At 39.0% G+C, this 17,412-nt stretch overlaps 1 protein-coding gene and 1 pseudogene across 5 annotated transcripts in view; both read left to right on the forward strand.

Moving 5' to 3' along the window:
• Window positions 1–9,504, forward strand: part of LOC101346939 (60S ribosomal protein L35 pseudogene) — a 22,756-nt pseudogene extending 13,252 nt beyond the window's left edge.
• SPIN1 (spindlin 1) overlaps window positions 1–17,412 on the forward strand; it is an 83,315-nt gene that overhangs the window by 14,440 nt on the left and 51,463 nt on the right. The window lies entirely within an intron of this gene.

Genomic DNA, 17,412 nt, shown 5'->3' on the forward strand with positions numbered 1-17,412 from the left:
ACTGTCAATTTCTCTTTTCAGTGTTGTTAGAGTTTGTTTTATGTATTTTGGAGCCCTGTCATTGGGTGCGTAGATGTTTATTATGGTTATGTTTTTGTGATGGATCGTCCCCTTAATCATTACATAGTGTCCTTCTTTGACTTTTATGGTAGATTTTGTTTTAAAGTCTATTTTATCTGAGAGTAGAATTGCCAGTTCTGCTCTTTTTTTGGTAGTTGTTAGCTTGACGTATTTTTTTTCCGACGGTTGACTTTTAATAAATTCACATCTTTGTTTCTGAAGTGTCTCTTGTAGACAGCATATTGATGGATCTTGTTTTCTTATCCATTCTGTCAGTGTCCGAATCTTTATGGTTGCATTAAGTCCATTTACATTCAGTGCAATTATTGATAGATGTGAGTTTGTTGCTGTTATTTTGTAGTGCTTTTTTTTGTGGTGCTGAAGTTTTCTTTGTTTTTTCACTCTTGTGCTGAGTTACCTATGTGGATTTTTTTTTTCATTTGTTTTGTTTTTTATAGGTTTTGTTTTTGCTGAGATTTTATGTTTTTTTTCTTTTTTTAATGAGTATGTTTGTTAACTTTCTTTGTATTTACCATGAATTTTATTTTTAGCTGTTTAAGTTTGAAGTAGTCTACCATTACTTGGTATCGCCTTGCGTTCCTTTTCATTAGAAGGTTCTATACTTGTGCCATTTATTTTCTCTGTTATTGTTTTGATGTTGTTTTCATTTACTGATTAGCTGCTCTGATTCCCAGTTGTATTTCTTTTGGTTTTGGATACTCTTCGAGAGTTCATTTCCTAGATTGATATCTGTCTCGTACGATCCTGCGTTCTAGGTTCTGCCTGTGATCTGAAGCTGTTTGTCCTCAGATCGAAGAGCACTCTTTAATAATTCTTGTATGTTTGGTTTGACTTTTACATATTTCCTAAATTTCTGTTTATCTGGAAATGACGTAATTTCACCATCAAATTTGAACGAGAGTTTTGCAGGATATTTTATTCTTGGCTGGCAATTTTTTTCTTTCAAGAGTTTATATATGTCATTCCATTGCCTTCTTGCCTGCATGGTTCCTGACGAGTAATCTGAGCTTAGTCTTACTGTTTCTCCTCTTTATGTGACTTCTTGTTTTTCACGAGCTGCTCTCAGGATTCTTTGTTTGTTTTTGTGTGATTATGATATGCCTTGCTGATTTTCTTTTGGGGTCTCTTCTGTATGGGGTTCGTTGAGCCTCTTGGATGGCCAGCTTTTCATCTTTCATGATATTGGGTAAGTTTTTTGTCAGCAGTTCTTCAGTTAGCCTCTCTGTGTTTTCTGTTTTCTTCCCCTGTTCTGGAATTCCAATCTCTTGCAAATTCTGGCTTTTGATTGTATCCCACATAACTCTCAGGGTCTTTTTATTTTTCTTTGTTCTTTTTTCTGAGTTTTCCTGAAACAGGTGTATCCCGGTGTTTGTCTTCAATTCCACTCATCCTGTCTTCCACCGTTTCAAATCTGCTTTTCAGCCCTTCTATGATACTGTCCATTTCTGAAATCTTGTTGTTTATCTTTTGGATTTCTAATCGTTGTCTTTGTGTAATTTCTAGTTGTGAATTTATTTTGGCATTGTGTTCTTGCATTATTTTCCTGAATTCTTTCAATTTTTTGTCCGTATTTTCCATGAATTTGTCTGTTTTTCCTCATGTTTGTCAGCTTTTTGCCTCAGCCCTTGGAGAATTCTGAGTATTAGAGATTTGAATTCCCTATCAGGTAGTTCTAGTGCTTTTTCTTCCACTGGAGAATCATCTGGTGTTTTATCTTGGACGCCTGCTGGAACCATCTTGTCTTCTTTTTGTAAATGTTTTGATATTTTCTGCTGTCTTCGGGGCATTCAGCAGCTATAGTTCTCGTTTATTGATTGTAGATTTGTCTTTGTTTTTTTTTTTTTTAAGTTTGACTATATCTGAGCAGGAGGACTGTGTGTTCTTTGTTGTTTGCTCGTGTGTAGGCACAGTACTTTTCGCTTCCTTCTCCCATTGGCAGTGTTAGTCAGCGATATGGCAGTGCAGCTCTAGCTGATGAGTAGTTCCTGGGGCGGGTTGTTTGTGGCACTTCCTACAGCCACCAGAGTGGGTCGGTAATCAGTGCAGGGCAGGTTCCAGTAGGCCGTGCCTGTGCTGCTTGGTGGTGTGATGTCAAGCGCACGGTGCAGGTAGGCAGAATGCAGCGGGGAGATTGTTATGTTTGGAGCTAAGATGGATATGGGAGAAAGGAGAAAGGAACAGGAGCCAAAAACATACAAACAAACAAAATGAATGCTAGGGGAGCTTGCCGTTGGAGTGGAGAGATGAGAGACTATGAAATGGAGTAAAACAGAAAGGGGAAGAGGAAGAAAAGAAAAGAATGAGTAAATAAAAATCGGAAACGTTAAATTGGTGCAGCTATGAGGTGTGGGGAAGTCGCTCTCAGGTGTTGCTGTACAGCCTGGCCAGAAGGCGTAGAGGTATATCATGGCAGGTATTTAGGGAACAGAAAGAGAAGGAAGATATAGAGAGACGAAAAACTGAGTAATGAAGAAACACAAAAAAGGAAAAAGAGATAAAAGAAAACAAAACAAATTAAAAAAAAAAAAAAGATCAAAAAAGGCCTATCAAACAAACACAAAAAAAAATCAACGAGAAAAGAAATGTCCTTAGGGATCCCGGTGCACGTCTGTGCAAGTGGATGGGGAAGTCTTCTTGCCACGTAGCACCGCCTGGGCAGAAATGGTTCCCAACTCAAGAAAAGGAAAAGAAAACAAATAATTCAAAACAAACAAATAAACAAAAGTCCCGGGATCCCACCAGCACGGCAGCCCAGACCGGGAAGCAGCTTCACACTCGAACGGAGCTCCACAACCCTTCAGGAAGAAGCAAAGATGGCGCACAGAGCCAGGTATTTGATCAAAAGGAGGGTGAGGTGGTGAGAGATATGGAAAGAATCAAGAGAAGCAGAAAAGAAAGCAACACTGGCAGCCAATAAATGACACTCAGAGAGGTAGCTAGTGTGGGCTGGTGTTTTTCAGACAAGAGACTGTGTCCACGGGAAGTAGAGGGGGCTGAGTGTGGGTGAAGAAGGGTCGGGAGTGGGAAAGCGTATATCACAAATTACTGGAGCTCTGCAGCACCTCAGGAAGAAGCAAGGATGGTGCACGGAGCAGGTATTTGAGCGAAAGGAGGGGGAGGTGGTGAGAGGTAAAGAAAAAATCAAAAGAAGCGGAAAAAGCAACACCAGCAGCCAACAAAAGGCACTCAGAGAGCCGGCCCGTTCGGTTGTGTGGAATCCAAGTAGCTGGTGTTTCCCGGTGAAGAGATTGTGGCCGCGGGAAGTAGAGAAAGCCGAGTCAGGGTGAAGAAGTGTCGGGGGTGGGAAAGCGTGTATCACAAATACCGGTTGTTTTCTCTCCTGCTGGATGCTCCGTGAGGCTGCTTTCTCGTACCCTGTTCGCTGGTCTCTGATAGGAGTCCAAGATGGCGGATCTGTGCTGCGTTAGCTGGTAGAGGACCTCTGCATGAATCTCTTCGCTATCTGTTATCTGTCAGTTTTCTTACCCCATTTGGTGCTTGGCTGAGTTCTTTATCTGTTCATTTGATGTTTTAGGGGTTCAGGATTGTTGTATTCTCTGTTTGGCTTAGTTTTTCAGATCTTTGCTGTGGAGGTACGGCGTGGTGCTTCTGCCTAGCGCGCCATTTTGCTGGAACTCCTTGAAGGTTAATTTTTGCAAAACTAGGTTGTAACAGTGATCCACCAATAAGTGCAGCTAATGATTCATTAAAAGCATCCTGTGCGGAGATCTAATTCATGATTTGCAACATGATTTATTACTCTTTTCTTGAACATTCTAAATTTTATTAAAAAAATACTAAACGTTGATTAAACACTTAAGCGCACTATTAAAAGAATATGTTTAACAAGTGTAAAGTTTTCTGTTGAATGATTTTTTTTTCAGCGTTAATATGCGGGTTGAAACTAGTAATTTTTTGATTTATTCTGGTAATATTGTTTATATGTCTTTTATCTGTAAAATTTTCCCTTTCATTGTGTATAAGATAAAAGTAATTTTATGTGTTTTTCATTCATGATTATTCTTGACCACAATTTAGGAAATAAGATTAACTCACTCAACAACAGAAAGACAGACAACCCAATTTAAAAAATGGGCACAGGAGTTCAGTAGACATTCTCCCAAGAAAATATACAAATGACCAAGAAGCACATAAAAAGATGCCCAATATCATTAGTCTGTTAGTTGCTGTCTAGTCGATTCTGACTCACGGTGACTCCAGAGTAGAACTACTCCATAGGTTTTCAAGGCTGTGACCTTTTGGTTGCCAGGCCTGTCTTCCGAAGCACCTTTAAATGGGTTCTAACCTTTAGTAGTTGCACACATAACCTTTTGCACCACCCAAAGACTCCGTTAGCCATTAGGGAAATGAAAATATAAACCACAGTGAAATATCACTTTAAACACTTTACATTAGGATGGCTATTATAAAATGAGAAGGAAATTAACAAGTGTTGGCAAGCACATTGAGACATTGGGACCCTCTTGTGTGACTGGTAGGAATGTAAGATGGTACAGTCAGTCGCTGTGGAAAATAGTTTGGCAGTTTCTGAAAAACTTAAATGTAGAATAACCATATAATATAGACATTCCATTTTTAGCTATATATCCAACGAAAAAATGAAAGCAGGGACTTAAATAGTTGCTTCTACAGGCAGTTCTTGGATTACAAATGAGTTCCTTTCCTAACTTTGTCTTTAAGAGGAATTTGTATGTTGGTCGGAACAGTTAGGCACTGTTTGTATCTAATCTCGGTTAATCAAATGTTTGTCTCAGTACATATTGTATTTTCTTTGCGTAAAAAATGTTAAATATATCTGGATACACTAAAACATCTTTAACGTTATAATGCAGTAATGTTTTGATGCACCCTGGAAAGTAGTACTCATTTGTTATTACGAACCGTTGTTTGTTCCTTATGTTTTTAATATAACAGAGTTTATGCAGGTTGGTTAGTTACTACCAGTTGTATGTAAATTGGACATTCATAACCTGGGGACTGCCTGTATACCAATGTTCATTGCAGCATTGTTCACAGTAGCCAAAAGATGGAAACAACCCAAGCGTCCAGTAAATCAATAGATAAAATGTGATATAGACATACAATGGAATATTATTCAGTCATAAATGAAGTTCTGGTACATGCCACAACGTAGATGAACCTTGAAAAGGTGATAAGTGAATAAAACCTGTTACTGTGGAGTCGATTCCAACTCATAGCGACCCTGTAGGGCAGAGTACAACTTCCTGTGAGGTTTCCAAGAAGTGGCTGTTGGTTGTGAATTGCTTACCTTTTGGTTAGCAGTCATAGTTCTTAACCACTGCACCATGAATGAGCCAGTACAAAAGGACATATGTTATAAGATCCCATTTATATGGGGTATCTAGAATAGGCAGATGCGTAGAGACAAAAGTAGATTGGTGGTAACTGGGAGCTGGGGAGAGGGAAGAGTAGAGTGTAATGGCTTAGTAGGAGTTTCGTTTTGGGGTGATGAAAAGGTTTTGGAAATGGATGGTGGTGATGGAAATGGATGTAATGTCACTGAATTGTCCATTTGAAAAAAGGTTAAAGTGGCAAATTGTGTTATATGTTTTACTACAATAAAAGAATAATTAGTTCATAAAGCGAGGTTTATCTCCAGTGCATAGCCTTTAAAAAAATTTCATTGGTGGGACTGTAATTTGGTAGAACATTTTTGGAGAGTGGCTTCACTATACTTAAATCAGAATTTAAAACACACTTTTTGACTTAGTAATTTCACTGTTAGGAATTTAATGTAAAGGATGCACTTGCACGAGTGTGTGTGTGTAAGGTGGTTGGTTCATTATAGTCGTGTTTGAGACAGTGAAAAATTAGAAACAACTGTCCAATAATGGGGTTCACTGAGTACCTTAAGTGATCTTTAGATACTGCAGGGTCATGATGAGTTGGAATCGACTCAGTGGCAACGGGCTTTTGATTTTGTTTATATGCTGGAATATTCTGCCACTATTAAAAATAAGAGATTGATAGGGAAAATTTTATTATTATACTGCATGGGAAAATGACATTCAGTGGGAAGTAAGTTGTAGAACTGTTCCATTTGTGTGTTAAGATGTGTGTATATCTGTATTTATCGTGTTTGTTTGCATAGAAATATGTTGCTAGATTTACAACAATCTTTTAACAGTGATTACCTGTAAGTGAGACTGGATGGAGCAAGGAGGGAGGAGGGTTTTGTGTAAGGTATTCACAATCGTATTTGTTCGCTTTGCTCTAATTAGTTTCTTAAATTTTGAGTTAATAGTAGCAAACTCCCGTTTGGGTTGAAGACCGTTGACTCTTCAGAATTTTTTAACTTATTTGTGAACTATGATCTAAGTACGGACTTGTACACTAAACAAGTTCCAGATTCATGGTTTATGACAGACACTCACCGTGTAACCACAACTCATTTTATCACACATTTCATCTGTGTGGTTTCGTAGAGTTGAGGTTTGTTTATTCTCGTATGATTACATGGCTAGTTATTCTACTGTTGATGAGTGTTAGGGTTGTTTCCAATTTGAGACTGTTAGTTGGGGTCCTCCGAGAGCAAGAAGGCAGCGGGGGAGCACTTGTGAGGGAAAGTGGGGAGAGAACCATCAGACCCGGGGAAGTAGGGAAGATGGAGTAGAAGCCTTAAGACTGCAGAGCAGTTCTAGGAACATTTGGCAGCGCCAGTGAGGAGTCCTCCAGCCAGCCCTCCAGGAGTGCCTGTTCCTTGTCCTGCAGGAATGGGCCTGCTTTAGACACTCCGTCATTGCCTGGAAGCAACCTGTGGGAAGTGTGGCTTCTGGGGAAAGACAGTGGTGGATTCTGAGTGCAGAGCCGAGTTCATCAGTGCTGCTCCCTGTGCCTCATGTGACAGCCATCGTAGGGCTGATATGAGTGGTAAACATTCATGCACGTTTCTTGCATGCTTTTTGTTGGGTGGACTTAGGAGTAGAATTGCTGGTTCATATATTATGCTTTTTAGGGCTGTCTGCATTAATAGGCAGTGGCACACTTCCAGAGTGGAAGTACAGTTTTCATTTCTGCTACAGTGATTGCATTCTTGTGGTTCCCCATTCTCATGATTCTTAGATATTATGGTTTTTAATTGTACTCATTCCAGCGTGTGTGTGATAGTGTCTTATGGTTGTTGCCTCCTTCTCAGTTAGGTATGGTTGATTTGCCTTGCTCAGTGAACTGTGAGAAGAGGAGACTTGTTATACACCACACTTCAAGAGTAATGGTGAGGGGTTCTAACCTTTAGACCTTCGTGGCAAGAAGGAGGAGCTGATGAAACAGCTGGGCGATCCGAAGGTGGAGCTGTCCCAGCTGCGGGTCGCCAAATGACATGCAGTGTGGTGTCCAGGCTCTCCAAAATCTGAGTCGTCCACATATCCATTGTGTGAGTTCTCACCGATACCAGCCTAAGAGACTCTCAGGAAGTTCTACAAGGGCACGATGTACAAGCCCCTGGATCTGCGGCCCAAGAAAACACTTGCCCTGCGCCGCAGACACAACAAGTATGAGGAGAATCTGAAGACCAAGAAACAGCAGGAAAGGAGCAGCTGTACCCACTGCGGAAATATGCAGGCAAGGCCTGAGCCTCTTGCGTCAATAAAATGCAAACTGCCTGAGGAAAAAAAGAGTAATAGTGAGATTTACCACATCCCCTTTATCCTGCCAGAGTGATCTTGTTTCCGGATGGAACTGCCTGCAGCACGGGGTTCTACACTGAGCAGAGATCTTCTCTGGCTCCGCATAGTGGACTTTTAAAGGTAGAGGAGAAATGAAAGATAGAAATGATGAGAATTTTAAAAAAATTTTTTATTTTAAGCAACTAAGATTTCTGGGGTTGTTTATAATTAACCTACATAACAGATAAACTTTCTCTCTCTCAATGGTAACTTTTGATGAGAAGTTCGTAATTAACATTGCCGGCTTTATTAGTGTAAACCATTTGCAGTTGATGACATTTGATGCCATTGACTTTCAGAAATGGTAATATCCAGTTCAGTCTAAGGTTAGGCCTTTCTTTTATGATTAGTGCTTTTTGTGTTATGTGTAAAAAGTTCTCTTACACAGATGTCATGAAGCTAGTCTCCTATTTTGTCTTCTGAAATCTTTATTGTTTTGCCTTTCACATTTAAATCTATGATTTTGTGTGTGACGTGAGATACAGGGGTCAGGTTTTACCCTCCCTCCCCATGATTCCAACTGTCCCACTATCATTTCTTGAAATGCTTGTCCTTTCCCCACTACTCTGTAATGTTACAAATTTAGTGTCTGTATATACGTATGTATTTCGGAATTCTCTATTCTGGTGACGATGTTTTAAACTGTTTTAGGTACTGTAGCTTTATAATATGGCTTGGTATCAGGAAAAGTAGGTTCTTCCACCTTGTTCTTCCTTGCACAAGAGTATCTTGGCTATTCTTGGCCCATTGAATTTCCACATACATTTTAGAATCAGCTTGTCAGTTTCAAAATCCTACTGGGATTTTGTAGGGGTTGCGTTGACTATGTAGATCACTTTAGGGGAGAATTGACAACTTTAGGATACTGAGTCTTCCGTCTTTTATTTCTCTCAAGAACGTTTGTATTTTCCTGAGAAGTCTTGCATATCTGTTGTTAGGTTTATTCCTGAGTTTTTAATTCTGTTAAGGGCTAGTGCCCATTAAAATTTTTCATTTTCTAATTATTGTTTGTGAATAGAAATAAATTGGATTTTGCATGTTGACCTTGCATGCGTCTGTCCTTGCTACATTTGAATTATCTTGTTTTCAGTGTTTTACTTTGTATTGTTGTCTGCAAATAGTTTTGTTTCTTTTAAGAATTTTTAAAACAAAAAATTAAGCCAGTAATAGAAATTGATTGAAGTTTGTTTGATGTACAATTTGCAAATCAGTGAAACATTTCCCACGAGAGTCAAAAATGTTCCAAAGAAGAAAGAGCTTTCAAAGATTCATATATCCCAGCTTACTGCTTGTAATTATATGTTGCCAGGAAAATAGGACCAGAATAATGTTTATATAATAATTTGTATACATGCAACATTTTCTTGAAGATCAGTTCAGATCATACTGATACACCTTTAAACATAGCTTTTAGTCTGATCTTTGGAGTTGAAAGTGACTACACGTAGATAATACTATAAAAGAGCACAGTGCCCAATCCATTCTTTATTAATGAAGCTAGACTATTGTTTGACTTAAGAGTGACTTTCAGAAGATTAGTTTCAGTTTGAGGTTTAAGGTTCAAAGATTATCTCAGGGTGATAGTTTGGGCGGGGCATTTTATGGCTCCAGAAAATCTGGATTCCAGGAGACTTAAAAGCTCTGTTTCTCAAATCCTTACATTTATTTTGGTAAGAGTAGTATTTTTGCAAGATAGATACTGTTATATCAAACATTTTTTTTTTCTATAGATACATTATTTTCTTAATGTAGTTAATTGCTTTATTTGTGCTTTTTTCCTTTGGATGTAATTTGCTGTACTTTTTTAGCTTCTTTAGAAATGCTTAGTTCATTGATTTTTTTTTAAGTCTTTTCTGAATACTCATTTAAAGCTATAAATTTGTTTCTACACAGCTACACACGAGTTTTTTTGTTTTTTTTATATTGTAGTTTAAATGCAGTTTACATTTCAAGTTAGTCTCCCATACAAAAATCTATACACACATTGTTCCATAACCCTAATTGCTCTCCCCACACTGTGACAGCACACTCCTCCCCTCCACCACTGATTCCTCATGTCCATTCAAGCAGCTCCTAAACCTCTCTGCCCTTCCATCTCACTTCCATACAGAAGCCGCCCGTTTAGTTTCCTGTATCTACTTGAGCTAAGAGGCACACCCCTCACGAGTATCCCTTTATGTCCCACAGTCCAGTCCAATCCCTGTCTGAAGAGTTGGCCTTGGAAATTGTTATAGTTCTGGGCCGATAGAGAATCCAGGGGTCATGCTTTCCAGGAGTCGTCCAGTTTCAGTCAGACCATTAAGTCTGGTCTTTCTACTAGAATTTGAGTTCTGCACCCCACCTTTCTCCTGCTCCATCAGGACTCTGTGTGTTCCCTGTGAGGGCAGTCATTGGTGGTAGCTGGTCACCAACTACTTCTTCTGGTCTCAGGCTGATGGAGTCTTTGGTTTACGTGGCCCTTTCTGTCTCTTGGGCTAATACTGTCCTTGTGACTTTGGTGTTCTTCGTTCTCCTTTACTCCAGGTGGGTTGGGACCAATTGATGCATCTTAGATGGCCGCTTGCAAGCTTTTAAGACCCCAAACGCCACTCACCAAAGTAGGATGCAGAACATTTTCTTAATAAGCTTTGTTATGCCAGTTGACCTAGATGTCCCCTGAAAGCATGGTTGCCAGACCCCTACCCCTGCTACGCTGTGCTTCTAAGTGTTTGATTGTATTCAGGAAACTTCTTAGCTTTGGTTTAGTTGTGCTGACTTCCCCTGTAGTGTGTGCTGTCCTTCCTTTCATCTAAGAGAATTTTTATCTACTATCTAGTTAGTAAATAACCGTTATCCTTCCTCCACACTCTCCCGTCAAAGAATATTTTCTTCTGTGTTTAAACCTTTAGTTCTTTATCCTTGTGTAGTATTCCATTGTGTGGATATACCATAATTTGTTTATCCACTCATCCGTTGATGGGCACCTAGGTTGTTTCCATCTTTTTGCTGTTGTGAATAGTGCTGCAGTGAACATGGGTGTGCATATGTCTATTCATGTGACGGCTCTTATTTCTCTAAGATATATTCCAAGGAGTGGGATAGTTGGATCGTATGGTACTTTTATTTCCAGCTTTTTAAGGAAGTGCCAAATCAATTTCCAAAGTGGTTGTACCAATTTACTTTGCCACCAACAGTGTATAAGTGCTCCAGTCTCTCCACAACTTCTCCAGCATTTATTATTTTGTGTTTTTTGGATTAATGTTAGCCTTGTTGGGGTGAGATGATATCTCATTGTAGTTTTGATCTGCATTTCTGTAATGGCTGATGATCGTGAGCATTTCTTCATGTGTCTGTTAGCTGCCTGAATATCTTTTTTGGTGAAGTGCCTGTTCATATCCTTTGCCCATTTTTTAATTGGGTTATTTGTCTCTTTTGCTGTTGAGGTTTTGCAGTATCTTGGAGATTTTAGAGATTAGATGCTGATCGGATTTGTCATAGCGAAAATTTTTTTCCCAGTCTGTAGGTTGTCTTGACTCTTCTGGTGAAGTCTTTTGATGCGCATAAGTGTTTGATTTTTAGGAGCTCCCAGTTATCTAGTCTCTCTTCCGGTGCTTGTGCATTGTTACTCATGGTTCGTACTGTGTTTATGCCATGTATTAGGGCTGCTAGTGTTGTCTATTTTTTTTTCATAATCTTTATAGTTTTTGATTTTATATTTAAGTCTTTGATCCATTTTGAGTTAGTTTTTGTCCATGGTGTGAGGTATGGGTGTTGTTTCAGTTTTTTGCAGATAGATATCTAGTTATGACGGCACTGTTTGTTAAAGAGACTGTCTTTTCCCCAGTTAAGGGACTTTGGTGCTTTGTCAGATACCAGCTGCTCACAGGTGGATGAATTTATGTCTGGATTCTCAGTTCTGTTCCATTGGTCTATGTATCTGTTGTACCAGTACCAGGCTGTTTTGACTACCGTGGTGGTATAATAGATTCTAAAATCAGGCAGTGTGAGGCCTCCCACTTTGTTCTTCTTGAGTAATGCTTATCTGGGGCTCTTCCCTTTCCATATGAAGTTGGTGATTTGTTTCTCCATCATTAAAAAATGCCTTTGGAATTTGGATCGGGATTGCATTGTATCTGTAGATCGCTTTGGGTAGAATTGTCATTTTCACAATGTTGAGTCTTCCTATCCATGAGCAAGGTGTATTTTTCCACTTCTGCAGGTCTCTTGGTTTCTTGCAGTAAAGTCTTGTAGTTTTTATTGTATAGGTCTTTTATGTCTCTGGTGAGATTTATTTGTAAGTATTTTATCTTCTTGAGAATATTGTAAATGGTATTGATTTGGTGATTTCCTCTTTGAGGTTCTCTTTGTCGGTGTGAAGGAATCCAGCTGATTTTTGTTATGTTTCTCTTGTATCCTGAAACTTTGTTGTAATCTTCTATTAGTTCCAGTAATTTCCTTGTGGATTCCTTGGGGGTTTTCTGTGTATAAGATGATATCATCTGCAAATAGAGACACTTTGAGTTCTTTCCTACCTATTTGGACGCCTTTTATTTCTTTTTCTAGTCTAATTGCTCTGGCTAGGATCTCCAGCACAATGTTGATAAGAGTGGTGATAAAGGGCATCCTTGTCTGGTTCCCATTCTCAAGGGGAATGCTTTCAAAGTCTCACCAATTAGGATGATGTTGGTTCTTGGCTTTGTATGAATGCCCTTAATTATATTGATGAATTTCTCTTCTATTCCTATTTTGTTGAGAGTTTTTATTATGAATGGGTGTTGGACTTTGTCAAATGCCTTTTCTGTATCGATTGATAAGATCATGTGGTTCTTGTTTTTTGTTTTATGTGATGGATTAGATTGATTGTTTTTCTAATGTTGAACCATCCCTGCATACCTGGTGTAAATCCTACTTGATCATGGTGAGTTATTTTTTTGATATGTTGCTGAATTCTATTGGCTAGAATTTTGTTGAGGATTTTTGCATCAGTGTTGATGAGGGATATTGGTCTGTAATTTTCTTTTTTAGTGGTGTCTTTACCTGGTTTTGGTATCAGTTATGCTGGCTTCGTAGAATGAGTTTGGGGGTATTCCATCCTTTTCTATGCTCTGAAATACTTTTAGTAGTAGTGGTGTTAACTCTTCTCTGAAAGTTTGGTAGAATTCTCCATTGAAGCCATCCGGGCCAGGGCTTTTTTTCGTTGGAAGTTTTTTAATTACCTTTTCTATTTCTTCTTTTGTTATGGGTTTATTTAGTTGTTCTACCTCTGTTTGTGTTAGTTTAGGTACGTAGTGAGTTTCTAGAATTTCGTTCATTTTCTCTAGGTTTTCAAATTTGTTAGAGTACGGTTTTTCATAGTATTTTGTTATGATTCTTTTAATTTCAGTTGGGTCTGTTGTGATATCACTCATCTTATTTCTTACACGGGTTATCTACTCACTCTCTTGTTTTTTTTTGTCAGTTTGGCCAATGGTGTATCAATTTTGTTGATCTTTTCAAAGAACCAAGTTTTGGTCTTGTTAACTCTTTCAGTTGTTTTTCTGTTAGCTGTTTTTTTCTGCTCTGATTCTTTTTATTTCCTTTCTTCTGGTGCCTGAGGGCTTCTTTTGCTGCTTTCTTTCTGCTTGTTCCAGTTGTAGGGTTAATATTTTGATTATGGCCCTTTCTTCGTTTTGGATGTGTGCATTTATTGCTGTAAACTGACCTCTGAGCACTGCTTTTGCTGTGTCCCAAAAGTTCTGGTAGGATGTGTTTTCATTCTTATTTGATTCTGTGAATTTCTTTATTCTGTCTGTCAATTTTCAGGGTGTGTTATTAGGTGCATACAAATTCAGAATTGTGTATTTTCATTATTAACGGAGTCTGTTTTATGTGCCTTTTCCTCTCCTTGCCTTGTTTTGGATGCTTATTTTTTTATTTTTTTTTTCTGTTAATACGGAAGTTATTTTTACTGTTCTTTTAGTTGTACCTACAGATTAAAACATACATCCTTGACTTTCAAAATCTAATATTATTTGGTGCTTTTTCTTTCTTCCTAGACACTTATACTCCATTTACCTCATTTTTGCTTATATGTGATTGTTGTGCTGGTTTAATTCTCCATGTATTTTAACCTCTTACCTCATCCACCAAAAAAATAAATAAAAAAACCAAAGCAAACCAAATTGATTCCGATCAATAGGGACTCGTTAGGATAGAGTAGAACTTTTCCTGTAGGGTTTCCAAGTCTGTAATCTTTTTGGAAGCCGACTGCCACATCTTTCTCCCACAGAGTGGCTGGTGGGTTCAAACTGCCAACCTTTGGGTTCGCAGCTGAGAGCTGGTTACGCTACACTACCAGGGCTCCTGGAATCCAAGAGCAGTGTCGTCTTTTTTTTTTTTTTTTTAAACAACACAGTTATTCTTTTTTAATTCTGTAGGTCAGAAGTGTGAGGTGGGTCTCACCGCGTTAAAATCAAGATGTCAGTGGGGCTGTGTTCCTTCTGGAGGCTCTCTGGGAGAATCTTTTCCCTTTCCTTTTCCAAATTCTACAGGTTAATTCTTAAGGTGGCTAGGACAGAGCGAGAGATTGCTGTCATGGCAATTGGTGTCAGAAATGATGTGAAATGGGAAAGCAGAGATATGATTACTCTCTGCTTTCTGCGAATTGGCTTTATGCTGATTCTCAGCCAGGAAGCTATCTTTGTAGCAATCTAGTGAGACCTATGCTTCCATTCTTGGAATGTTTCTGAATACAAGGAATAAAAGACATGGGCTCACAAAGGAAACTAATTATATTGAAACAGTTACTAAAATATTGTCAAGACAGTTTTTAATGTGGTAATATGGTTTCTTGGTACTTTTAAGTGACAAGACAATGTAGTTAAAATATAAGAAATTTTGTTTTATGGTATCAAGATGAGGGTTTTGATGTTTAATTAAAGAAATTAAATTGCGGGCTGGTCTTTGGTTTATCTCCTTTTACATATTGATCAACACATGATTGTTGACCAGTCATATTAGAGAGCATTGAAGGTGGGTGAGTCACTAATTGTATTTTCACAGTTTGGTAACAAATGACTAGGCCCAGAGTGGCTTGATGGCCGACCCACTCTGTGCATGTGCGTCTGTAGATGAGAAGACTGTAGTCATGTTTGTTCTAGTGGCAGGTTTAACAATGATAATATTTAGAGGTAGTTGAGAGCGTAAGTGGTATTTTGTGGTCTGCAACAAACGAATAAAAAATTTGTGATTTCTGTTGTTCAGAAAGTTAGAGGTACTATTAATAAAACTGTGGCAGGAATGTTATTGGGTGGATGTTAGAAAAGATGATTAATAGGGAAACTAAAGATGTAACTCTTCCCTTATCCGAATTCTTGGTCTATGTAAATTTTTTCACAGTTAAGGGCTCCTGTGTTAAAACTTGGTGTGCCGATGGTTAGTGGTTTAGATTGTTTAATAATTTTGTTTATATTGATATAAGAGTCGGGGGCTCCGTAGGCCTTTCGAACATTCACTTGGTAGTATTACAGTAGCTTTGCAAGCATCTGTAAATTGCCAAACACCACATAATTACAATGCTTTATTAGAATTGGGTACTTCATTTTAATATCTGAGGTTTTAGCTTGTAGTCCAGTAAATTACTTAATGCAGACCTTCTAGCCATGGTTTTTGTAACTTCCACCAAATGATTGGGTGGGACTGTACAAACGAGGTGCTTGTGGCCCTACAAGGGGATTGGACAGCTTGCTAATAATGCAAATAAGGTGTATGGAATCAAAACAAAGGAATTGGTCAGTTTCGCCATCCCACTAGGCTTAAAATGAGCCATCCCAGAGGCAGATGGGGAACTTTTGTACCAACAACAAGAAAAAGAGATGGCAGCAGAGAGTGTCTTTTGAACCCGTGGTCCCTGCGCTGAGAAGCTCCTGGACCCAGGAGACAGAGAGCTGTAACAGTGAAGATGGCACAGGATGGTGAGAAGCAGCAGCAGATAAACGGGCAGCAGAACCAGGAGACCAGCATGAGTCGGCACATTGGATTTCCAGGGCCACAGAGCAAGGCAGTTACAGTGGGTGTGCTGACCCATAGAGGGAGAGAGCTGAGCAGTTTTGAGCAGGTGTCTTTTTGGTGGTGTGGGTAGGCTTGCGGACTCATGGAGTAGAATACTGAGCGCTTTCGGGCCAAGACTTATTGGTGGAGTAGGGTGCCCCCAGGCATGTATTAGTAGAGCTAAAGAGCTTTTTAACACTAGCCTGAGCAGGGCAGAGGCTGATCTGAGGGGCCAGACCCTGGAGAGAGGACTGCCTGCAGGCACAGCTGAGAAGAGGCTGTCCTGATCGAGAAACCATATCCTGAGTTGTTCCTCATCCGTAGTTGTAACTTGTTAAACTTCTCTAGTAAACTCCATAACTGTTAGTATGGTCTGTGAGTTTTGTGTGGCCATTGCAATGAATTATGGGACCCAGCAGAGAAGTAGAGAGTGCTGTGAGAGGAATGGCTGGTGTCAGAATTGATAAAAAGGTTAGAGAGTGGAGATATGTTTGATCTCCACCTCATAGAAATAAGCTTTGGGCTGTTGATGCTGATAATGATTTTCTTTCCGTATCTGGGAAGTTAGTCTAGGAGGCCAGATGCCTCCCACAAGCCATTCTTACATAGCAAAAGGTACAGACTACACCAGAGGCCTGTAGAACATTGTCCTTAGATTCTGTCCATTGGAACGTTTCTAATTGAAATTTCTAGTAAATTCTTTGATGTACTTTTTAATAAATTGTCGTACTTTCTAATAAATTCTTTGAGGTACTTAGTTCCAAGTTGTATTTCCAGTGCCTTTTCTTTCCAGCCTATGCTATCTGAAACCGTTCACCCATTTGCTTTTTTTTATTTAACTTTTTATTGTGAAAAATTTTAAGCATAGAAAAGTTGAACTAGGCAATTGAACATCTGTATATCCATCGAGATTCAGGAATTGCTAGTATTTTGTTATCTTTTCTTAATCCATTTTAAAAAGCAACATCTTTGGAAATAAGTGAATGGTCAAGAGCTATGGCTGCTAACCAAAAGGTTGGCAGTTCAAATCCACGTCCGCTCCTTGGAAACCCCGTGGGGCAGTTCAGCTGTGTCCTATACATAAGGTCACTTTGAGTTAGAATCAACTTGATGACAAAGGGTTCGGTTTTGGTTTTGTTTTATGGCAAACCCTTGTGCCGTTGCCACCACTTCTAATCTTAGGTACTCTCCTGCCGTTTTCCCCTGAAACTTTTAAAGGAATTTTCCTACATACAGGAAAATTGAAAGTACAGCTGAGGGACTACCTACATGCCCTTCATCCAGATTCAGTTGCTGACACTGAAGTACATTCCTTTTTTTTTTTTTTTTTTAATTTTGATTATTGAACCATTTGAAAGTAATTTGGAAATATCATGACAGTTCTTAATACAAGGATATTATTCTTTGCACTGTTATCGGTGTTAGGTACTGTCAAGTTGAATCTGACTCATAGTGACCCTGTGTGCAACAGAATGAAACATTGCCCAGTCCTGCGCTGTCCTCACAGTTGTTACTGTGTTTGAGCCCATTGCTGCAGCCATTGTATCATTCCATCTTGTTGAGAGTCTTTCTCTTTTTGGCTGACTGTTTACTTTAGCATCCATGATGTTGTTCTCCA

The sequence above is a fragment of the Trichechus manatus genome, unplaced genomic scaffold (assembly GCF_000243295.1).
Source record: "Trichechus manatus latirostris isolate Lorelei unplaced genomic scaffold, TriManLat1.0 scaffold00120, whole genome shotgun sequence".
NCBI lineage: Eukaryota > Metazoa > Chordata > Mammalia > Sirenia > Trichechidae > Trichechus > Trichechus manatus.